The following is a 26,485-nucleotide window of genomic DNA, read 5'->3' as shown; positions in this document are numbered from 1 at the left end:
ATTAGTTGCTGTAGAGGCAGTCAGATCTCTTTGATGTGTCTTTTATCAATACCATACTTAGCAATTTTCTTCAACTCGTTTTCTCTAGATGAGTTTTTCAGTTAGCAGTTACACTTGATTTTCATTTAAGTGTCACTATAATTAGAAGTTAAAGTTGCAAATTGCAGAATGGACTCTGAGTCAGTTTATCAGTAAGTATAAATATCAAGAATAGTTCACTTAATCTCCATTAAAGCCCTTGAGTTTGGCTTTCAAGCAGCCAGTTAGTGGTCCACCAATGAGCCATTTCACCCTTTTGATAGTCATAGATACCAAAGCTTGAAAAGCTGATGTAAAAAATGGATATTAGTATTTCTGCCGCCCCTGCCATAGTTACTCTTAGGGCTAGAAAATAGCTTCTCTGTGACAGCATCATCCTTATTGTGTTTGTTTCTGTTTCTGATTGGTATCTATGGATGAGGCCTACTGACAAACCCTTAACCATATTTCTGTGACCTAATGCAAGTAAGTCTGGGGAAATGAAATCCTAACAACAGTTTTGAGGACAGTGTTGTTTATTAGGCAAAAAATTATCCTAACAGAATATTCCAAATAAAGCATAAACCATGCATTTACATATTCAAATTGTGAATGCTGATCATATCACCTATATAATTATGTATGACTTACTGTCTATGGCAAAAGAGTCATTGTGATTGACACTTCTCAACACAACAGGATTATTTTCGAGTCATAATTCCCAAAATGGAAAGATGCTATCATTACATAAATATCACATACATAGATTTGGATTGTTTGCCAACTGAGAAAAAATGTGTATACACACAAATATAGTATCCATCTTTTTTATTTTTTCTTTCTTATCATGTATAAATGATTATTAAATTATGTAGTCTTTCTGGTGTAAGATGGCCTGTATTTAGGAAAAGTAGGTTAAGAAAAATGGAAACAGAAATCTCTAAACTCCTTGTCATTAATCCATATTATGCTAAATAGAGTTTTGGCTTTTGAAGGTTACAGTAATGAAAACTTAAAATTTTCCACAAAGAGCTTTCACTTAACTCTTTTGCATAATATTTTCTGTCAAGAGAAAATATAGCTATTTTGGAGGTGTAACTGACATCTGTCAATTACAATATGACAAAATTTCTTTATAAAATTGTTTTCAAAATTGAAATTTTTTTTTCTCTTTTTCTATATTGATAATAGTATACATTCAAAATATCATTTGTTGACATAAATTCTGTAAAATAAGAACCAAATTGACCACTGAGATTTTACTATTTTAAAAGACCTTAAGCAACTCTAAAGAAAGCAACATCCTGCTTGAAAAAAAGCTTAGTTGACTCACTAAGGAGATGGTTAGGGACAGGGAGGCCTGGAGTGCTGTAGTCCATGGGGTCACAAAGAGTTGGACACAACTAGGTAACTAAACAACAGACTCAAAAATCTGTACAAAGATGTAACTGATTGGTTGAAGGACTAATGGCCTCCTTATCACCAAAGTTCCTCAGTTAGAGTCTTTCTGATCACTTCATGGAGATGTTGTACACATAATGCAGGCATCAGTTGGTGAGATTCAGATCTTTTTAATCTTAGAGTGACAGAATTTAACTGCCTCCCTGAGATAATATGAAAACTTAAAAAAAAAAAGCACAATAATTTACAAATTTAGATGCATTTGTTTCTTCCTCTTGTGATGCACAGCTCTAGATGAAGTTGATTTTATAGTGACCTTAGTGACTTCTGTGAAAATTTCAAGGTATATGTATATTTTTTTCAGCAGTAGCTATTTCCTCTACTACACTATGCAGAAGTAGTAACATCCAGACAGTAGCAGAGACATGAGGTTATATTTGGTATTTTGCCTTCTGAACCTAGAATCTTTAATTAAAAAGTATTCAGAAACTTAAATGAATACTTCAGATATGCTGTTTTAAACTTAGCATTATAATTTCCAGATCTACTGACATTAAAAAAATTAGGGTACTATCCCATGAAGAAATATCTTCTGTAATTCATGGGCAGTTCCTTTATTACTTATGTAAATGAGTATTGAAGAATTAAAGCCATTTAGTATGTTGACATTCTTTCTACTTCTCCAACATAAGAGAAGTTTTAAAGCAGCATGAAAATGGAAAATCATTTAATTGAAGGATAATCATATTTTTACTAAACCTCAATGTAGTCTCATTTCTGTTTGGTTTGAAAATGAACAGAGAAGCAATAAAGCTATTATATCTGGATTATATTTTTTAGAATATTAAGAAAAAAGAGAACTAGTGTGCTTTAAATGAGTATAAGTACTGGTCATTTTGAGAGCAAAGAATAATGTTTTTGAGAAAAAGTAAAATTCATTACTTTTATAAACACTGATCAATGATATCAGAAGTTTAAATGACAAAAAAAAAAAAAAAAGTTGAATGAGTATAGACCAGTGGGGACACAAAAAATAGTCTTAAATTTGACCAAGTTAAAAAAAACAACAACAACAACAATTTATAAGACAGAAACTGACACCATAAAATAAAAGTCAGAAGGTAGAAATACTACAAAGGAAACATCAGTGAATATTTAAGGCAAAGTGAAACAAACAACCAAACAAAAAAGTGAAAGTGCTGCACTCAATATGCCAGCAAATTAGGAAAACTCAGCAGTGGCCACAGGCCTGGAAAAGGTCAGTTTTCATTCCAATTCCAAAGAAAGGCAATGACAAAGAATTCTCAAACTGCAGCACAATTGCACTCATCTCACATACTAGTAAAGTAATGCTCAAAATTCTCCAAGCCAGGCTTCAGCAATACATGAACTGTGAACTTCCTGATGTTCAAGCTGGTTTTAGAAAAGGCAGAGGAACCAGAGATCAAATTGCCAACATCCGCTGGATCATGGAAAAAGCAAGAGAGTTCCAGAAAAATATCTATTTCTGCTTTATTGACTATGCCAAAGCCTTTGACTGTGTGGATCACAATAAACTGTGGAAAATTCTGAGAGAGATGGAAATACCAGACCACCTGACCTGCCTCTTGAGAAATCTGTATACAGGTCAGGAAACAACAGTTAGAACTGGACATGGAACAACAGACTGGTTCCAAATAGGAAAAGGAGTATGTCAAGGCTGTATATTGTCCCCCTGCTTATTTAACTTATATGCAGAATACATCATGAGAAATGCTGGACTGGAAGAAGCACAAGCTGGAATCAAGATTGCCGGGAGAAATATCAGTAACATAGATATGCAGATGACACCACCGTTATGGCAGAAAGTGAAGAGGAACTAAAAGCCTCTTGATGAAAGTGAAAGAGGGGAGTGAAAAAGTTGGCTTAAAGCTCAACATTCAGAAAATGAAGATCATGGCATCTGGTCCCATCACTTCATGGGAAATAGATGGGGAAACAGTGGAAACAGTGTCAGACTTTATTTTTTGGGGCTCCAAAATCACTGCAGATGGTGACTGCAGCCATGAAATTAAAAGACAGAACTCCTTGGAAGAAAAGTTAAGACCAACCTAGATAGCATATTCAAAAGCAGACACATTATTTTGCCGACTAAGGTCCGTCTAGTCAAGCCTATGTTTTTTCCAGTAGTCATGTATGGATGTGAGATTTGGACTGTGAAGAAGGCTGAGCGCCAAAGAATTGAGGCTTTTGAACTGTGGTGTTGGAGAGGACTTTTGAGAGTTCCTTGGACTGCAAGGAGATCCAACCAGTCCATTTTGAAGGAGGTCAGCCCTGGGATTTCTTTGGAAAGAATGATGCTAAAATTGGAACTCCAGTACTCTGCCCACCTCATGCGAAGAGTTGACTCACTGGAAAAGACTGTGATGCTGGGAGGGATTGGGGGCAGGAGGAGAAGGGGACGACCGAGGATGAGATGGCTGGATGGCATCACTGACTCAATGACATGAATCTGAGTGAAGTCTGGGAGTTGGTGATGGACAGGGAGACCTGGCGTACAGTGATTCATGGGGTTGCAAAGAGTCAGACAGGACTGAGTGACTGAACTGAACTGAAATGAAACAAAATCATTCATGAGTTATCAGTTGTTTATGCTATCAGGAGAAAAAGAGTCAACAAGAATGAATGAAATATTCAGATATCTTTAAAATCCTCTTTTTAGAATCTGCTAAGTACAAGCCAATATAGCATATTTACTAATTCATGGTGTTAATCAACTTCATTCAAAAGCTAGTTCCTATAAAACTCTTTATACTATAAGAATATGGCTTTTCTTCCCCTCATATAGAGCTCCGCATCGTAAATTTCTTAAATTTTTATCATATCTCTACTCATAAGATTTAAGATGTAAGAGTCAAAATTTAACTGACTTCTCTGTTACGTATTTATATTACACTTACTGGCAAGATTAAAAAAGAATATTGTATCTCTACTAATACTGGAAACACTGTTCCATCTCTCTTATGGCAAATTATGCCAAAACCAGAGCAAATAAAACAAGATGAAGATAGCTAAAATACCTCCTAAAAGAGACAGGGAGGACAATGTGCTTCTAGGTCAGTTCTGATCATCTCCTATCTTCTGATAAAACTATGAAAATGAATCAAAGTGAAAAAAGAAATATTATTGCTCAGTTCAGTTGAGTCGTTCAGTCGTGTCTGACTCTTTGCGACCCCATGAATTGCAGCATGCCAGGCCTCCCTGTCCATCACCATCTCCCAGACTTCACTCAGATTCATGTCATTGAGTCAGTGATGCCATCCAGCCATCTCATCCTCGGTCGTCCCCTTATCCTCCTGCCCCCAATCCCTCCCAGCATCAGAGTCTTTTCCAATGAGTTAGCTCTTTTCATGAGGTGACCAAAGTACTGGAGTTTCAGCTTTAGCATCATTCCTTCCAAAGAAATCCCAGGGCTAATCTCATTCAGAATGGACTGGATGGATCTCGTGGACTAGAGGAACTCTCAAGAGTCTTCTCTAACACCACAGATAAAAATCATCAATTCTTTGGCATACAGCCTCCTTCACAGTCCAAATCTCACATCCATACATGACTACTGGAAAAACCAAAGGCTTGACTAGATGGACCTTAGTCGGCAAAGTAAAGTCTCTGCTTTTCAACATGCTATCTAGGTTGGTCTTAACTTTTTTTCCAAGGAGTTGTGTCTTTTAATTTCATGGCTGCAGTCACCATCTGCAGTGATTTTGGAGCCCAAAAAAATAAAGTCTGACACTGTTTCCACTGTTTCCCCATGTATTTCCCGTGAGTGATGGGACCAGATGCCATGATCTTCGTTTTCTGAATGTTGAGCTTTAAGCCAACTTTTTCACTCCCCTCTTTCACTTTCATCAAGAGGCTTTTTAGTTCCTCTTCACTTTCTGCCATAGGGGTGTCATCTGCATATCTGAGGTTTTTGATATTTCTCCCGGCAATCTTGATTCCAGCTTGTGTTTCTTCCAGTCCAGCGTTTCTCATGATGTATTCTGCATAGAAGTTAAATAAGCAGGGGGACAATATACAGCCTTGACATACTCCTTTTCCTATTTAGAACCAGTCTGTTGTTCCATGTCCAGTTCTAACTGTTGCTTCCTGACCTGCATACAGATTTCTCAAGAGGCAGGTCAGGTGGTCTGGTATTCCCATCTCTCTCAGAATTTTCCACAGTTTATTGTGATCCACACAGTCAAAGGCTTTGGCATAGTCAATAAAGCAGAAATAGATGTTTTTTCTGGAACTCTCTTGCTTTTTTCATGATCCAGCAGATGTTGGCAATTTGATCTCTGGTTCCTCTGCCTTGATGTTCCTCCAGCTTGAACATCAGGAAGTTCACAGTTCACGTATTGCTGAAGCCTGGCTTGGAGAATTTTAAGCATTACTTTACTAGCATGTGAGATGAGTGCAATTGTGCTGCAGTTTGAGAATTCTTTGGCATTTCCTTTCTTTGGGATTGGAATGAAAACTGACCTTTCCCAGTCCTGTGGCCACTGCTGAGTTTTCCAAATTTTCTGGCATATTGAGTGCAGCACTTTCACAGCATCATCTTTCAGGATTTGAAACAGCTCACCTGGAATTCCATCACCTCCACTAGCTTTGTCCATAGTGATGCTTTTTAAGGCCCACTTGACTTCACATTCCAGGATGTCTGGCTCTAGGTGAGTGATAACACCATCGTGATTATCCGGGTCATGAAAATCTTTTTTGTACAGTTTTTCTGTGTATTCTTTCCACCTCTTCTTAATATCTTCTGCTTCTGTTAGGTCCAGACCATTTCTGTCCTTTATCGAGCCCATCTTTGCATGAAATGTTCCCTTGATGTCTCTAATTTTCTTCGAGAGATCTCTAGTCTTTCCCATTCTGTTCTTTTCCTCTATTTCTTTGCATTGATCCATGAAGAAGGCTTTCTTCTCTCTTCTTGCTATTCTTTGGAACTCTGCTTTCAGATGCTTATATCTTTCGTTTTCTCCTTTGCTTTTCACTTCTCTTCTTTTCAGAGCTATTTGTAAGACCTCCCCAGACAGCCATTTTTCTTTTTTTTTTTCATTTGTTTTCCATGGGGATGGTCTTGATCCCTGTCTCCTGTACAATGTCACGAACCTCATCCCATAGTTCATCAGGCACTGTATCAGATCTAGGCCCTTAAATTTATTTCTTACTTCTGCTGTGTAATCATGAGGGATTTAATTTAGGTCATACCTGAATGATCTAGTGGTTTTTCCTACTTTCTCCAATTTCAGTCTGAATTTGGTAATAAGGAGTTCATGATCTGAGCCACAGTCAGCTCCTGGTCTTGTATTTGTTGACTGTATAGAGCTTCTCCATCTTTGGCTACAAAGAATATAATCAATCTGATTTCAATGTTGACCATTTGGTGATGTTCATGTGTAGATTCTTCTCGTGTTGTTGGAAAAGGGTGTTTCCTATGGCCAGTGCATTTTCTTGGCATAACTCTATTAGTCTTTGCCCTGCTTCATTCTGCATTCCAAGGCCAAATTTGCCTGTTACTCTGTGTGTTTCTTGACTTCCTACTTTTATATTCCAGTTCCCTATAATGAAAAGGACATCTTTTGGGGGTGTTATTTGTACTTCACCTTAAACAAAACTTCTAGTCAGAGAAAATCCTTAAACTCTACCCATTATAATCCTTTAGAGGGGATCATCAACAAGGAATGACACCTGTTTGAAAACATTGGAAACATTATATTTTGGAAAATATTTCCTACAACCAATTAAAACAAACAAACAAACAAACAACTTTTTTTGTGATGGTATGAATATATACATTTTGAAAACCAGAAAGCAAACAGTTTTAATTAATTTATATGTAAGACTTCATAATTTGTCCATAATGATGTCTCTGCTTTCTAATAGACTGTCTAGGTTTGTCACAGTTTTCCTTTCAAGGAGCATGTGTCTTAATTTCATGACTGAAGTCACCATCTGCAGGGATTTTGGAGCCTTTAATTAAGAAATTAAAGTCTGTTACTTTTAGCATTTTTTTCCCCTTATATTTGCCATAAAGTTTTTGGACTGGATACCATGGTCTAAGTTCTTTGAATGCTGAGCTTTATGTCGGCGTTTTCACTCTTCTCTTCCATCCTCATCAAGAGGCTCTTTAGTTTTCTTCAATTGCTGGGATTAGAGTGATGTCATCTGCATATCTGAAGTTGTTGATATTTCTCCCAGCAATATTGATTCCAGCTTGTGATTCATCCAACCTGGCATTTTACATAATGTACTCTCCTTGCTAAGTCACTTCAGTCATGTCCAACTCTTTGGGACCCTATGGACTATAGCCCACTATGTTCCTCTGTCTTTGGGATTCTCCAGGCAAAAATACTGGATGGGTTGCCATGCCCTCCTCCAGGGAATTCAGGGATTGAACCCATGTCTCTTATGTCTCCTGCATTGGCAAGGGGGTTCTTTACTACTACCACCACCTGGGAAGCCTCCAGGTACTCTTCATGTACGTTAAATAAACCAGGTAACAATACATAGCCTTGTGGCACTCCTTTCCTAAATTGAAACTACTCAGTTCCATGTACTGTTCTAACAATTGTTTCTTGACACTTGTAGTACATGTTTCTGAGGAGATAGGTAAAGGAGCCTGGTATTTAAACCTATTTAAGAATTTTCCACAGCTTGTTGTGATCTACACTGTCAAATGAGGGAGACACAGGTTCAGTCCCTGGGTTGGGAAGATCCCCTGGGGAAAGGAATGGCAACCCACTCCAGTATTCCTGCGTGGAGAATTCCATGTGCAGAGGAGCCTCGTGGCTACAGTCCATGAGGTCGCAGAGTTGGGCGCCATGAAGTGACTAACACACACTGTCAAAGGCTTTAGCTTAGTCAATGAAGCAGTTTATCTGGAAGTCTCTTGCTTTATCTATGATCCAATGGATGTTGGCACTTTAATCTCTGGTTCCTCTGTCTTTTCTAAATTTAACTTGTACACCTGGAAGTTCTCGGTTCACATACAGCTGAAGCCTAGCTTGAAGGCTTCTGAGCATAACTTTACTGGCATGCAAAACAAACACAATTTTAAGGCAGTTTGAACATTCTTTGGTATTGCCTTTGTTTGGGGTTGGAATGAAAACAGACCTTTTCCAGTCTTGTTGGCCACTGATGAGTTTTCTAAATTTGCTGACATACTCAGTTCAGTTCAATCGCTCAGTTAAATCCAACTCTTTGCAACCCCATGGACTACAGCACATCAGGCTTCCCTGTCCATCACTAACTCCTGGAGCCTACTCAAAATTATGTCCATCACATTGGTGATGCCATCCAACCATCTCATCCTCTCATCCCCTTCTCCTCCCACCTTCAGTCTTTCCCAGCATCAGGGTCTTTTCCAATGAGTCACTTCTTCACATCAGGTGGCCAAAGTATTGGAGTTTCAGCTTCAGCATCAGTACTACTCAGTGCGTCAATTTTTAGGATTTTAAATAGCTTGAAGTCCATCACCTTCACTAGCTTTGTCTATAGTAATCTTTGAGTTATTTTTATTTACCTTAAGGAAATGTGTTTTCTGTATGGATTCAGTTATTATAATGTAATTTAGTAATATAATGGGCCCTCTTTAGGGATCCTGGACTGAATTCTTTCTTCACAACTTTGTGTTATATGATGGTTTGCTTAGCTGTATTATGCCTCAGTTTAGGGTATTAACTTTGAATTAATTTTTATTGCTGCCTTAACAAATGATTGCAGATTTAGTGACTTCAACCAACAAAAATATATTACCTTATAATTCTAGGTCAGAAGTTAGATTTGAATATAATTGGCTATAATCAAGGTACTGGTAGGGCTGCCTTTGTCTATAATTACTTAGCCATTCTAGTACAATATAGGTTTTGGAAGCCAGAATCACTGTACTAAATATCTTATTATTTACAACAGTGTCAGCAACATCACAGGCACTGAATGGCAGCTTGATGTTGAAAAAATAAATGCATTCAACAAATCAATCATCACACTCAGTGCATTGAATGTAATTCTAAGATAAAAATAGTGATAATTAAAATGGAGCCAATGCATTCTTTGCCTAGGTTGATTTTTGGCTACTTGGTTCCAAATTTGGACTTTTCCCAAAAAAGCATCTATTATATGACATGATGATTGTATTAATACTTAAACTATAACTTTTCAGGAAAGAAAAATCTAATGAATTTTCATTAGAAATGAAGTCAATTGGGTGCTTGTAGGACGCCTAGGCATGAAGGCCTTTCTATCTCCCAGTTTCTTGAAGACAAGACTTCACCCTCCATGAGCTTCCCTCAATTCCAAAGGATTCAAACAGTTGCTAATCAGGGAAAAGCAGCCAAGAGACTACTGGAAATAAGATTAAATGGACCAGAGAATCTCATCTACATCAGGAGAGTAGTCTCCAGAAACAAAATTAAGGGAGTAGAAGCCATGCTCACCCCCTAATCTTATCAGAGACTCCACTTTGATCCCCTGTTATAAAATCCTTCATCAAGCTCTTTGGTTTTGGGACACATAGTTTTTTGAGGCAGAACCCTGGTATGTCTCCTTTTGCCTGGCAAATAAATGAAAGTGAAAGTGAAAGTTGCTCAGTCATGTCCGACTCTTTGCAACCCTGTACAGTCCCTGGAATTCTCCATGCTAGAATACGGGAGTAGGTAGTCTTTCCCTTCTCCAGCGACCTTCGCAACCCAGGGATCGAACCCAGGTTTCTTGCATTACAGGCGGATACTTTACCCCCTGAGCCACAAGGGAAGCCACAGCAAAGCTGTAAAGCTGTCTTTTTCTGTTTAACTCAAAACTGTCTCCAGGATTTGATTCAGCACCAGTACACATGGAGACTGAGCTTTCAGTAACACTACTTCATAGAAATTTAAAATCATATTAAAGGTGATTATAAATTCTGTTTTTTCAATAAAACTTCAGTAACAAATTAGAGAATAAACAATAAAAAAGATAGCTTAAAAATTAATATAATCATGGAAATTACAAAATTTAGCTAGATAGGATACCCAGATCAGTATATATATATGTATATATATATATATATATATATATATATATATATATATACATATATATATATGTTAAATATGTCACTAATACTCATCCTTAATTTATAAATTCACATCTTTCAACATAATACATATACAGAAAACAAAGATCATGGCATCTGGTCCCATCACTTCATGGGAAATAGATGGGGAAACAGTGGAAACAGTGTCAGACTTTATTTTTGGTGACTCCAAAATCACTGCAGATGGTGATTGCAGCCATGATATTGAAAGATGTTTACTCCTTGGAAGAAAAGTTATGACCAACCTAGATAGCATATTCAAAAGCAGAGACATTACTTTGCTGACTGAGGTCCGTCTAGTCAAGGCTATGGTTTTTCCAGTAGTCATGTAGGGATGTGAGAGTTGGACTGTGAAGAGGCTGAGCACCAAAGAACTGATGCTTTTGAACTGTGGTGTTGGAGAAGACTCTTGAGAGACCCTTGGACTTCAAGGAGATCCAACCAGTCCATTCTGAAGGAGATCAACCCTGGGATTTCTTTGGAAGGAATGATGCTAAAGGTGAAACTCCAGTACTTCGGCCACCTCATGGGAAGAGTTGACTCATTGAAAAAGACTCTGATGCTGGGAGGGATTGGGGGCAGGAGGAGAAGGGGACGACCGAGGATGAGATGGCTGGATGGCATCACAGACTCAGTGGACGTGAGTCTGAGTGAACTCCGGGAGTTGGTGATGGACAGGGAGGCCTGGCGTGCTGCTATTCATGGAGTCGCAAAGAGTCGGACATGACTGAACGACTGAACTGAATGGAAAAAGCAACTGAATATAGATAAAACTTTGGACTAGATTTTCTTTGATTCTATTATTACTCTGCCAGTATATAGTTGAGTGGTTCAGTCAAGTTACATAGTTTATCCATACATTAAGAGGTTTTTCCTAGTTAGCATTTATATTCTATAACAGTAGAACTCTTTCATTTCTGTGAGGAGTAATTTTTTTTAATATATCATCTTTTATTAAAATGGTACTTTGATGTATTAAATGAGGAACAAAAGTATGATTCATAAGTAATATGTCAAACCATGACATTTCTAATGAATAAAAAAGAAATGTTCTTCCTTATATCCTGTTGGTTGAAATTACATATGACTATATAAATAATAAGGATAAATATATATAATTTATCTAGACCATATGCTTATACCCACATTATTAAAACATCTCAATTTTATGAAATTGCATCTAGCAAAACGGTATAGAATATAGTGATCACTCACTTAAGGAGATACAGATATTCTTTAACCCTCATAATTTAGCAAGCTATCAAATGTTTCAGTAAAAAAAATACATAAGTCAACAATTAGGAATTTTGTCTAATCAATTAAAAAAACTTTAATTTGTAGACATGTCATTGCTATTTTTAATATCATACAAGTACATTTCTGGTATGTATTTTTTTCAGTGACCAATATTATGATTTTCTATAATAATATATGCTTACTTAGCTTTAATTTTTAAAAGCTACCCTGAATGACATGTTATTTTATAATATTAAATTTTGTGGGATGATTTGAAGCTTGTATTTAGTAATCCCTTATTATGAACTTTTCACAGAAATATTAACTCTTTCTTGATATGACTTTCTATTTGTTTCTTTCTGTCCTAGAAATTCTGAAAACACTGGGCCCTATATAATAAAATAAAGTCAAATAATCTAAGCCCTGAGTTATTTTAATTACCATTTGAAATATTTCACTTGAAATAAGTATGAACTGGATTAATTTAATTCAATGTATTTTTCTCTCCATTGAGGGTGATTTTAAATCAAATCCTATAAGAAAATACTCCATTGTGATTAGGAAATATGAAGTCACAAGAAGGTCTTTCTTTCATTCTATTTCTAGTACATAATACAAGGTTTACAAATAATATCTTTCAATGTAAACTTCAGCACTAGTGTACTGGTCAACATAATTGGCTTAGTAACTTTCTTCTTAACCTAAAGCTGCCTAATATAGTATTCCACATATATTTCATATATATTACTTGTTCCACAGTAGACTGTAATCAAACTGATGGTATTTAGCAGATAGTCAAGATGATGCTTTTGTAATGAACCTTGTTGAAGTCCCATCTCAATCATGTAAGAGGTCTCTAACTTTGGATATCTCATGTCTTTGTGTTTAGACTTGGCACATTCAAAAAAAAAAAAAAAAAAAAAAGAGTGACTTGGCCTTCCTTGATGGCACAGTGGTAAAGAATCCACATGCCAAAGAAAAAGACACAAATTCAGTCCCCAATCTGGGAAGATAAACTCATGCACTGTAACTACTGAGCCTGTTCTCTAGAGCCTGGGAGCCCCAACAACTGGCCAGACAGAGGGTGGTGTGCTGCTGGGACACCATCCAGCTGGCCAGGGCTGGTGTGTGGCTCAGACACTGCAGCTCCACATTCACGTAGCAGGTGTTCCCCAGATTCTGAAGCCCAGCCCGCACGCCCCCCACAACCCCCTCCAACTCAGGGTGACTTTCTGGCCAGGTGCCAGCCCTGCTGACCCAGGAGCCAAGTCACCCCGCTGGGGGCGCCCAACCGCCAGTGACGGCCCCTGAGGGACAGAGGGTCCCCGAAGGGTATCCGCACCAGCGGCGCTGGGCCGACCACCTTTCCCTCCAGGTAAGACATTGAAGGGAGCCAGACATGCACCTCACCTGTGCTCAGAAGCAGCCCTCGGCTTTCTGCAAACAAGGCCCACAAGGGTTTCCATCTCCTACCTGCAGCTCCACATTGATGCCTCCTTCCCTCAGACGGTCGTCTCCAAAAAGGGGCTGGGCCCCGCCCCCTCGGTCCTTTGGGGACTTTCCCACAGCCGGCCTAGAGCCTGTGCTCTGCAGCAAGAGAAGCCACCACAGTGAGAAGCCTGTACACTGCAGCTGGAGAGAAGTTTCCAATATCTGCAACTAGAGAAAAGCCCACACAGCAACAAAGGCACAGCACATCCAAAAACAAATAAATAAAATTTAAAAATGCCTCTTATGAATTCAAAAATTTTAAATGACGCATGAATAGTACACATACTATTAATTTTATGTTCCATTTTGAAGATCAGAATAGAAGAAAATAAATCAGAAAAATAAAATTAGAAGGGATATGGGACCCCATTGAGCAGTTGTTGTTGGCTAAATGTTCTTCTCAGTCAGTGAGTCACAAGGGTAAGTATCAGACTGGTCATGGAATTTAATGCTAATTATATCTGCCATGGAGAAGGGAATGGCAACCCACTCCAGTACTCTTGCCTGGGGAATCCCAAGGACAGAGGAGCCTAGCAAGCTACAGTCCTCGGGGTCACAAGAGCAATATACGACTTTGTGACTAAACCACCGCCACAATGGCCATATTTAAGATTGTTGTCTTATATTGAGTACAACATGGCTTGGAGAAGCATCATTTATACTTGGTTCTTCAAGTGCACATGCTCAGTTGTGTTTGATCTTTTGTAACCCTATGGACTGTAACCTGACCGATTCCTCTGTCCATGGGGTTTCCCAGACAAGAATATTAAAGTGGATTTCTATTTCCTTCTCGAGGCATCAAACCCCAGTCCTGTGTCTCCTGCATTTGCAAGCAGGTTGTTTATCACCCAGTCACCGGGGAAATCTCATGTTTGGTTCTTAGGAGGAAGTATTTTGTGAGGCAGGAAGACTTATAGAGGCAGGCCATGAATTCTGAAGTTTTGTAGAGTTTCTGTCCTGTTTTATCTTTTGAGAAAAGCAGACTTGGTTATTTTTTTCCATAAAATGTATGTAATATAGGTAAATAGAGATTCAGTTCGGTTTAGTTCAGTTCAGTCACTCACTCGTGTCCGACTCTTTGTGACCCCATGAATGGCAGCACGCCAGGCCTCCCTGTCCATCACCAACTCCTGGAGTTCACTCAGACTCACGTCCATCGAGTCCGTGATGCCATCCAGCCATCTCATCCTCTGTTGTCCCCTTCTCCTCCTGACCCCAATTCCTCCCAGCATCAGAGTATTTTCCAATGAGTCAACTCTTCCCGTGAGATAGCCAAAGTACTGGAGTTTCAGCTATAGCATCATTCCTTCCAAAGAAATTCCAGGGCTGATCTCCTTCAGAATATCTCCTTGCAGTCCAAGGGACACTCAAGAGTCTTTTCCAACACCACAGTTCAAAAGAATCAATTCTTCGGCACTCAGTCTTCTTCACAATACAACTCTCACATCCATACATGAGCACTGGAAAAACCAGACCCTTGACTAGACAGAACTTTGTAGGAAAAGTAGTCTCTGCTGTTCAATATGCTATCTAGGTTGGTCATAACATTTCTTCCGAGGAGTAAGTGTCTTTTTATTTCACGGATGCAGTCAGTATCTGCAGTGATTTCGGAGCCCCCCCAGAATAGATTCTGACACAGTTTCCACTGTTTTCCCATCAATTTTCCACGAGGTGATGGGAAAGATCACTATGATCTTTGTTTTCTGAATGTTGAGCTTTAAACAAACTTTTCACTCTCCACTTTCACTTTCATCAAGAGGCTTTTTAGTTCCTCTTCACTTTCTGCCATAAGGGTGGTGTCATCTGCATATCTGAGGTTATTGATATTTCTCCCGGCAATCTTGATTCCAGCTTGTGTTTCTTCCAGCCCAGCATTTTTCATGATGTAGTCTGCATATAAGTTAAATAAGCAATATACAGCCTTGACGTACTCCTTTTCTTATTTGGAACCAGTCTGTTGTTCCATGTCAAGTTCAAACTGTTGCTTCCTGACCTGCATATATGTTTCTCAAGAGGCAAGTCAAGTGGTCTGGTATTCCCATCTCTTTCAGAACTTTTCACAGTTTATTGTGATCCACACAGTCAAGGCTTTGGCATACTCAATAAAGCAGAAATAGATGTTTTTCTGGAACTCTCTAGCTTTTTTGATGATCCAGTGGATGTTGGCAATTTGATCTCTGGTTCCTCTGCCTTTTCTAAAACAAGATTGAACATCTGGAAATTCACGGTTCACAAACTGCTGAAGCCTGGCTTGGATAATTTTGAGCATTACTTTACTAGCATGTGAGATGAGTGCAATTGTGGAGTTGTTTGAGCATTCTTTGCCATTGCCTTTCTTTGGGATTGGAATGAAAACTGACCTTTTCCAGGCCTGTGGCCACTGCTGAGTTTTCCAAATTTGCTGGCATATTGAGTGCAGTACTTTCACAGCATCATCTTTCAGGATTTGAAATAACTTAACTGGAATCACCTCCACTAGCTTTGTTCTTAGTGATTTTTTCTAAGGACCACTTGACTTCACATTTCAGGATGCCTGGCTCTAGGTGAGTGTCACACCATCGTGATTATCTGGATAGTGAAGATATTTTTTGTATAGTTCTTCTGTGTATTCTTGCCACCTCTTCTTAATATCTTCTGCTTCTCTTAGGTCCAGACCATTTCTGTCCTTTATCAAGCCCATCTTTACATGAAATATTCCCTTGGTATCTCTAATTTTCTTGAAGAGATCTCTAGTCTTTCCATTCTATTGTTTGCCTCTATTTCTTTGCATTGATCGCTGAGGAAGTCTTTCTTATCTCTTCTTGCTATTCTTTGGAACTCTGCCTTTAGCCAGTATGGGAGATCCCACCCATGACAAGATCATGCAGAGGAGACCTGACAGGCAAGACGGATCAGGACTTGAGGGACTCCCTGGACCTGCTCATGCATCTATCCCCAAACCAAAATCTGTCTGTCTACTGTATACTATATTTTGCCTTTCACCAACCCTTCTAACATTTACAGTGGGCTATCCCCGACCATCTTTCTCTGGAGAAAATAAACTTAGGGCTCTAGTTGATAAGTCTCCTGGGCATGAAAGGAGCATTTCAATTCAAACCCCCCTGTTAGCATTCTAGCTTGCTTGGCAGGTTTATCCAGACTCTTGCAACTACGCATATGATTGTTCACAAACTATGACACAGGAAGCCTAAGCATTCTAAAAATATAGAGCCCTTCGAGGGGTGAAAAAGTTTTATTAAAATAATACTGGTGAAAGGTTTCATTGTTAAGCCAATGCTTGCTGTCAAGTTCCCATATCCCTTATTCATGTGTGCCTGGGAGTGCATTAGTTAATATAGTTGGAATGTGAGAAAAACAAGTAGTAGCCTTGGTATTAACCACATCAGAACTTTGAGTTAATAAGTTCTTTTTTTTTTTCTTTTTGTAACCCACTGAACCTTTGCTCCATGAGAATGTAACTCTGTTTAGTAGATTCTGAGGCTGACACAGATTAGAGGTATAAAGAAAAAATACTTCAAGGGAAAACAAGTTTTCTGGTTGAACAACCTTTATCAAAAAAGAGTCATAAAATCTCAACAGGCCTCCAAGGCCAGAAGATAATGTGCACAACATAAGACCATTGTTTATGGGAAAGGTATGCAGAAAAAATCCTGGTTTCCATAAGGGCAAAACTGCGGGAATGTTTGAGCTGACTCTGGATGATGATGCATCTTTCATTTTCCTCTATGTACAAATCAGGGTATAAGCTCTTTTTGAAAATAAAGTTACGGGCCTTGTTCACTGAAGCTTGGTCTCCCTGTGTCATTCTTTCGTTTGCCAACGCCGTTCATCCTGAGGGTATCCCTGGACTGTGCTGAGACTGGAATCCAGCAGAACTCTGCATTCAGATGCTTATCTCTTTCCTTTTCTCCTTTGCTTTTCTCTTCTCTTCTTTTCACAGCTATTTGTAAGGCCTCCCCAGACAGCCATTTTGCTTTTTTGCACTTCTTTCCCATGGGGATGGTCTTGATACCTGTCTCCTGTACAATGTCACAAACCTTATTGAATAGTTCATCAGGGACTGTATCTATCAGATCTAGGCCCTTAAATCTATTTTTCACTTCCACTGTATAATCCTAAGGAATTTGATTTAGGTCATACCTGAATGGTCTAGTGATTTTCCCTACTTTCTTCAATTTAAGTTTGAATTTGGCAATAAGGAGTTCATGATCTGAGCCACAGTCAGCTCCTGGTCTTGGTTTTGTTGACTATATAGAGCTTCTCCATTTTGGCTGCAAAGAATATAATCAATCCAATTTCGATATTGACCACCTGGTGATGTCCATGTGTAGAGTCTTCTCCTATGTTGTTGGAAGAGGGTGTTTGCTATGACCAGTGCATTTTCTTGGCAAAACTCTATTAGTCTTTGCCCTGCTTCATTCTGCATCCCAAGGCCAAAATTTTCCTGTTACTCCAGATGTTTCTTGACTTCCTACTTTTGTATTCCAGTCCCCTATAATGAAAAAGACATTTTTGGGGCGTGTTATTTATAAAAGGTCTTGTAGGTCTTCATAAAACCATTCAACTTCAGCTTCTTCAGCGTTACTGATTGGGTAACTGTGATCCAAGCGTTACTTGGATTACTATGATATTGAATGGTTTGCCTTAGGAATAAACAGAGATCATTCTGTTGGTGGCTGTGCGGGCACAGGAGGGCCTAGAGGAGCTATTCCACATTCACGGTCAGGAGAGGCAGAGGTGAGGAGATACCCCTCGTCCATGATAAGGAACAGAAGCTGCACTTTGAAGGAGCAGCCATGAAGAGATACCTCACGTCCAAGGTAACAGAAACCCAAGTAAGACATTATGTATTGCAAGAGGGCATCAGAGGGTAGACACACTGAAACCATCCTCACAGAAAACTAGTCAGTCTAATCACACTAGGACCACAGCCTTGTCTAGCTCAGTGAAACTAAGCCATGCCCTGTGGGGCCACCCAAGATGGGCGGGTCATGGTGGAGAGGTCTGACAGAATGTGGTCAGCTGGAGAAGGGAATGGAAAACCACTTCAGTATTCTTGCCTTGAGAACACCATGAATAATATGAAAAGGCAAAATGATAGGATACTGAAAGAGGAACTCACCAGGTCAGTAGGTGCCCAATATGTTACTGGAGAACAGTGGAGAAATAACTCCAGAAAGAATGAAATGATAGAGCCACAGCAAAAACAATACCCAATTTTGGGTGTGACTGGTGATAGAAGAAAGGTCCGATGATGTAAAGAGCAATATTTCATAGGAACCTGGAATGTCAGGTCCATGAATCAAGGCAAATTGGAAATGGTCAAACTAGAGATGGCGAGAGTGAACATTGGCATTCTAGGAATCAGTGAACTAAAATGGACTGGAATGGGTGAATTTGACTCAGATGACCATTATATCTACTACAGTGGGCAGGAATCCCTCAGAAGAAATGGAGTAGCCATCATGGTCAACAAAAGAGTCCAAAATGCAGTACTTGGATGCAATCTCAAAAACGACAGAATGATCTCTGGTCATCTCCAAGGCAAACCATTCAATATCACGGTAATCCAAGTCTATGCCCAACCAGTAACACTGACGAAGCTGAAGTTGAACGGTTCTATGAAGACCTACAAGACCTTTTAGAACTAAGACCCCCCCAAAAAAATAGAGATTACTCCTTTTAAAAACTTTATTGGTGAAACCAGGAATATATGCTTATGCACATTTTCTTAGAGATTCTGCTTCTTAAAAGTATATATACAAAATTAAATATTCAAATAATGCTGTTTTAGTATATCACTTGAGTTCATGAGAATGGGAGCAATAGAGATGTTTATAGAAATAAATTTCAAATATTCTGACAAAAAGCAAAAGTAAACATTTATACTCATTAACGAGATTTAGATGTAAGGTTGTACTATCAATCATGTTATCAAACACTGTCCTTCTAAATATGACAAGGCAATTAAGCCAATATAGATAATTGCCAATAATAATAAATAGCCCAGCTACTAATTAATATGTTTAAATGATTTATCATTTTTAACTCTGATACGTAAACCCTTGGTTTGTATTACACAAAAACATTCTGAACATTCAGCAGTAGAAAGCAACCTCCATTTGCTCTAAGAGATTTAAACTAGGCCAGGGGCCTGACCTTGGGATACCCCCATATAGCCGGTTGGGTGATCTAAAGAGTAACCCTAATATAATGAGTTTGGAAGTTTACCTTCCTCTGCAATTTTCTGAAAGAGCTCGAGTAGGATAGGTGTTAGCTCTTCTCTAAATTTTTGGTAGAATTCAGCTATGAAGCCGTCTGGACATGGGCTTTTGTTTGCTGGAAGATTTCTGATTACAGTTTCAATTTCTGTGCTTGTGATGGGTCCATTAAGATTTTCTATTTCTTCTTGGTTCAGTTTTGGAAAGTTGTACTTTTCTAAGAATTTGTCCATTTCTTCCACTTTGTCCATTTTATTGGCATATAACTGCTGATAGTAGTCACTTATGATCCTTTGTATTTCTGTGTTGTCTGTTGTGATCTCTCCATTTTCATTTCTAATTTTATTGATTTGATTTTTCTCTCTTTGTTTCTTCATGAGTCTGGCTAATGGTTTGTCAATTTTATTTATACTTTCAAAGAACCAGCTTTTGGCTTTGTTGATTTTTGCTATGGTCTCTTTTGTTACTTTTGCATTTATTTCTGCCCTAATTTTAAAGATTTATCTTCTTCTACTAACCCCGGGGTTCTTCATTTCTTCCTTTTATAGTTGCATTAGGTGTAGAGTTAGGTTATTTATTTGACTTTTTTCTTGTTTCTTGAGGTATGCCTCTGTTGCTATGAATTTTCCCCTTAGCACTGCTTTTACAGTGTCCCACAGGTTTTGGGTTGTTGTGTTTTCATTTTCATTCATTTCTATGCATATTTTGATTTCTTTTTTGATTTCTTCTGTTATTTGTTGGTTATTCAGCAGCGTGTTTTTCAGCCTCCATATATTGGAATTTTTTATAGTTTTTCTCCTGTAATTGAGATCTACTCTTACTGAATTGTGGTCAGAAAAGATACTTGGAATGATTTCAATTTTTTTTTAATTTATCAAGGCTACATTTATGGCCCAGTGCCAGGAGCCAGCATGGGAGATCCCACACATGACAAGGAGACCTTGCAAGCAAGGCTTCAGGACTCGAGGGACCCCTGGACCTGCTCGAGCATCTACCTCAAAACTAGAATCTGTCTTACTATTTTATGCCTTTCACCAACTCTTCTGACATTAACAGGGGTTATCCCCGACTATCTTTTTCTAGAAAAAATTAACTTAGGTCTCTGGTTGATAAATCTCCTGGGCATGAAAGAAGTGTTTCAATTCAAACCCCCTGTTAGCATTCTAGCTTACTTGGCAGGTTTATCCAGACTCTAGCAGCATTGTTGGGCCAATGCTTGCTGCCAAGTTCCCAAATCACTTGTCCATTGTGTTCCTGGGAATGCATATAGTCAGGATGTAGAAAAAACAAGCAGTAGCCTTAGCATTAGCAACATTAGACTTTGAGTTAATAAGTTCTTTCTTTGCTGTAACCCACTAAATTATTGCTCCATAAAAATGTAACTCTGTACTTTAAGGGTGACTCAGGCTAGGAATTTAAGAAGAAACACTTCAAGGGAAAATTATTGTTCTGGCTGACCAACCTTTATCAAAAATAGGTCATAAAATATCAACAAGCCTCCAGGCCAGAAGATAATGTACAAAAAATAAGACTCTTGCAGGAAGGAACCTGATATTGATAAAAGTTAATACTGATGAAATGTTGAGTTGACTCTGCATTTTTCACTTTGCTCAATGTACAACTCAGGGTATTAAAGCCCTGTCTGAAAATAAAGTGACGGGCCTCGCTCACTGAAGCCTGGTCACCCTGTGTCATTCATTCATTCATTCACTGATGTTGTTCATCCTGAAGGTATCCCTGGACTCTGCTGAGGCTGGATCCCGACAGCCCAGGATGTGATCTATCCTGGAGAAGGTTATGTGTGCACTTGAGAAAAAAGTGAAATTCATTGTTTTGGGGTGAAATGTCTGATAGATATCAATTAGGTCTAACTAGTCTATTATATCATTTAAAGTTTGTGTTTCCTAGTTAATTTTCTGTTTAGTTGATCTATCCATAGGTGTGAGTGGGGTATTAAAGTCTCCCACTATTATTGTGTTATTGTTAATTTTCCCTTTCATACTTGTTAGCATTTGCCTTACATATTGTGGTGTTCCTATGTTGGGTCCATATATATTTATAACTGCTATAACTTCTGTCTTTGATTGATCCTTTGATCATTATGTAGTGTCCTTCTTTGTCTCTTTTCACAGCCTTTGTCTTAAAGTCTATTTTATCTGATATGAGCATTGCTACTCCTGCTTTCTTTTAGTCTCTATTTGCATGAAATATCTTTTTCCAGCCTTTCACTTTCAGTCTGTATGTGTCCCCTGTTTTGAGGTGGGTCTCTTGTGGACAACATATATAAAGGTCTTGTTTTTGTATCCATTCAGCCAGTCTTTGTCTTTTGGTTGGGGCATTCAAACCATTTATGTTTAAGGTAATTATTGGTAAGTATGATCCTGTTGCCATTTACTTTATTGTTTTGGGTTTGAGTTTATACACCCTTTTCGTGTTTCCTGTCTAGAGAATATCCTTTTGCATTTGACGGAGAGCTGGTTTGGTGGTGCTGAATTCTCTCAGTTTTTGTCAACCACTTGTAAAAAAATGAAACTAAAACACTTTCTCATGCCATACAAAAAAGTAAACTCAAAATGGATTAAAGATCTACACATAAGGCCAGGAACTATAAAACTCCTAGAGGAGAACAGAGGCAAAACACCCTCTGACATAAATCAAAGCAGGATCCTCTATGACCCACCTCCCAGAAGATTGGAAATAGAAGCAAAAATAAACAAATGGGACCTAATTAAACTTAAAAGCTTCTGCACAACATAGGAAAGTATAAGCAAGGTGAAAAGACAGCCTTCAGAATAGGAGAAAATAATATCAAATGAAGCAACTGACAAACAACTAATCTCAAAATTACACAAGCAACTCTTGCAACTCAATTCCAGAAAAATAAATGACCCAATCAAAAAATGGGCCAAAGAACTAAACAGACATTTCTCCAAAGAAGACATACAGATTCAGCTTCCCTAGTGGCTCAGAGGGTAAAGCATTTGCCTGCAATGCAGGTAGACCTGGGTTCGGTCCCTGGAAGACCTCTGGAGAAGGAAATGGCAACCCATTTCAGTACTTTTGCCTGGAAAATCCCATGGACGGAGGAGCTGGTAGACTACAGTCCACGGGGTCACAAAGAATCAGACATGACTGAGTTACTTCACTTTAACAAACACATGAAAACATGCTCAACATCACTCATTATCAGAGAAATGTAAATCAAAAGCACAATAAGTACCATTTCATGCCAGTCAGATGGCTACGATCCAAAAGTCTACAAGCAATGAATGCTGAAGAGGGTGTGGAGAAAAGGAAACCCTCTTACATTGTTGGTGGGAATGCAAACTAGTACAGCCACTATGGAGAACAGTGTGGAGTTTTCTTAAAAAAAACCTGGAAATAGAACTACCTTATGACCCAGCAATTCCACTGCTGGGCATACACATGGAGGAAACCAGAATTGAAAGAGACACATGTACCCCAATGTTCATCGCAGCACTGTTTATAATAGCCAGGACATGGAAACAACCTAGATGTCCATCAGCAGAGGAATGGATAAGAAAGCTGTGGTACATATACACAATGGAGTATTACTCAGACATTAAAAAGAATACATTTGATTCAGTTCTAATGAGGTGAATGAAACTGTAGCTTGTTATACAGAATGAAGTAAGACAGAAAGAAAAACACCAAACAGTATACTAACGCATATATATGGAATTTAGAAATATGGTAATGATAACCCTGTATGCAACACAGCAAAAGAGACAGAGATGTATAGAACAGTCTTTTGGACTTTGTGGGAAAGGGAGAGGGTGGGATGATTTGGGAGAATGGCATTGAAACATGTATAATGTCCAGGTTTGATGCATGATACTGGATGCTTGGGGATCGTGCACTGGGATAACCCAGAGGGATGGTATGGGGAGGGAGGAGGGAGGGGAGTTCAGGATGGGGAACACATGTATACCTGTGGTGGATTCATGTTGACGTATGGCAAAACCAATACAATATTGTAAAGTAATTAGCCTCCAAATTAACATAAATAAATTCATATTAAAAAAATAAAAAGTAACTCAACATCTCCAGACTTCTGAGAAACTTCTTGATGAGTTTGTTTCCCTTTCCCTTCCTTCTTTAATAAAAGAAAGACAATTTCTTTTAACTTCTGGCATCTCTGAGATTTCACAAATGTTTTGAGTGTTTATTTGTAAATGTTGAAACATTGTAGTGCTTATTATCATTAGTTACATGATTAGTGTGTTATCTAAGTATTCTTTGCAAAAAGTTAAGAACATGACTCTCAAATCTATCATTTGTCAAATATTTCTTTATCTCTTTAATGAGAAAATCAGTAAGATAATAAAGCTGGTTCCAAGGAGAATACAGAGACAGTTAGCTAAATGAGCCACTGACTTTCTAGAGTCAGTGAAGGAAAAAATTGCTGAAATACAATTCCTAAATTACATATTTAATTGTTTAGTTTCCTATAGAACGAAAAAAACACAACATGATGCAATCATTTGCACTTCTAGAAGTCTTTTAGAATTTAAATTTTAATGTCCAGGCTGACTTTGAAAGACACACAATAATCTTTTGCCAGATTTCTACATTAAATAATTTATTTTAATGGTATATTAAATTTCCCTAGTTCTAAGATGTTTGCAAGGTTTCCTGCCTTCTGAGGTTTAGGAAGAAATGACACATACCTGTATTAGACATGCTATAGAAACACCAATTTCTTTTTAAAATCAAATATACTTCAACTAAAAAAACAAAACAAAACAAAAAAACAGAACTCCCACAGTTTTTCTTAATCATTTGATGTTTTTTGGAAAGAGGATTCTAAGATACTAGTATCTACCTTTCTGTTGTTAGATTCCTATGGCTATTATTCCCTATCATTATTGCTATTCTTTATACCAGAGAATCACTCTCTAATTAAGTTATCATCTTCAAACATTCACACATATGCAGTGTTCTCAATGGGAAATTTTGAAGTTTCTATTTTTATTGAAAATGTGTTAAGTAGAAAAGTACTAAAGATACTTCTTTTTCAGTGTTAGAAATGCCTAACATCGTAGAATCATACTTGTTGTTGCTTTAGTTCCTAAGTAGTTTCTGACTCTTTCTCAATCTCAGGGACTGTAGCCCACCAGGATCCTCTGTCCATGTCATTTCCCAGACAAGAGTACTGGAGTGGGTTGCCATTTTCTACTCCAAGGAAATCTAATTGACTGAAGAATCAAATATCTTGCATCTCCTGTACTGACAGGTGGATTCTTTACCACTGAGCCACCAGAGATCTTATTTTTGTTCTCCAAATTTGTCACTGGCCACAATCCTACCTCTTACTCTAATCTTGAGGGCATCTCTTCCATAGACATCTTGATTTTTTTTTTTTTAACTTGAAAAGGTTTTTCTCCCTTCCATGAAAGTCAAGAATTATACCAAATATTTGAAAAAGGGCAAATGGAGCAGAGTTCAACTCTTTTCCAAAAGCAATAGATACTAAGGTCAAAATGGTACAAACACTAAACAGGAAAAATCCCACTACACTGAACCCTGCAGGACACTTTGCACTATTTTAAAGTTCTTAAAAATATTAAATGTGTCCAACAATGCATTGATTTCAACTGATATATTTCTTGTGTTTGATTAATGTCTTCAGATTTGGATTTTGTTTGCATTGAGAGAGAAGCTTTCAGTGACAGTTTTTCTTTAAAAGTGTTTGCTCTTGGTAAAAGTTTTAAGTGAATTAACATAGTTAAAGGGCTTCCCTGGTGGCTCAGTGGATAAAGAATCCTCCTGAAATGCAGGAGACCCAGGTTCAATCCCTATGTTGAGAAGATTCTCTGGAGAAGAAAATGGCAAGCCACTCCAGTATTCTTACCTGGAAAATCCCAGGGATAGAGGAATCTGGCAGGCTACAGTCCATAGGGTAGAAAAAGGTCAGACACTACTTAGCGAGTAAACCTCTACCACCACAAGGTAGTTAAGGTCTTGGTGGAAGTGATATGATTTTAGACTCTCAAATCTAAATGCCTGAGTTTGAATTGAGGCTTCGAAACAAGAAAAACTGCACCTCATTTAGTTTGGTGTGTGTTTTAAATTGTTAACAAATTAACCATTTAAGAAAGGTAACTAGCATAGAAGATGATGTTTGTTGTTAATATTCTTAACATAGCAGTGGCATGTTGAAAATGTCTCACCATTGTCCTAAAATGTTTACAAAAATAATCTGAATATTTATGCTACTCAAAATTAGAAATAAAGATTCTGTCACTTATTTTCATAGAACGTAAATGGTGCTATGTGACACTCTATTTACTGAATGGGAAAAAAAAAAAAGGAAGACTGTGGCTTACTGTGGGCATTCAGTGGGTTGAAAAGAGGAACTTATGCAAGGTCTGTATACTGGGGAAGGCAAGAAAAGCGTGAAGATGTGAATTTCAAAAAAAAAATACAAAAATCCTTACATTACTGATTGAGAAAAGATGAAGACTGTCACAAAGCAATGGACACTCCTAGATAATTCTTCATAGAAATTTTAAATTTAAAATGTTCTTCACATATTTGTATCTTGTCTTTTTCTTAGTACTTTTATTTTCTTTCTTTATTATTATTTTCTTTTTTGTTTAAGTAGCTGGTACAGTCAACAATAAAAAAGAAAAAATCAATTATAATGGCGACACAAACTAATAATTGCAAAAAATATTTATTCTTAAGGCAATCATGCTGATTTAAATAGCTCTAAGAATACAATACCATTTTATGGTGGTCCTGTGGTAAAGGATCCACCTGCCAATGCAGGAGACTTAGGTTCAGTCTCTGGGTCGGGAAGTCCCTCTGGAAAAGGAAATGCCACACACTCCAATATTCCTGCCTGAGGATCGTGGAGGGCTACGGTCCATGGGTTTACAAAACAGTCAGACAACAATGTTTGTTTAAACAACAAAAGCTGTGTAGCATCTAAACAGCAACAACAGTGGTAAGAATGGAGGTACATTTTTCCATAATCACTTTAGAAAATATATTT

General features: G+C 38.0%; 1 pseudogene; it reads right to left on the bottom strand.

The window, feature by feature from the left end:
• Window positions 1-26,485, bottom strand: part of LOC138089322 (cytochrome b-like) — an 80,461-nt pseudogene that overhangs the window by 8,096 nt on the left and 45,880 nt on the right.

The sequence above is a fragment of the Capricornis sumatraensis genome, chromosome 12, assembly GCF_032405125.1.
Source record: "Capricornis sumatraensis isolate serow.1 chromosome 12, serow.2, whole genome shotgun sequence".
Classification (NCBI taxonomy): domain Eukaryota; kingdom Metazoa; phylum Chordata; class Mammalia; order Artiodactyla; family Bovidae; genus Capricornis; species Capricornis sumatraensis.
Note: the sequence above shows the minus strand (reverse complement) of the source record. Positions and strands in the feature narration are given on the sequence as shown.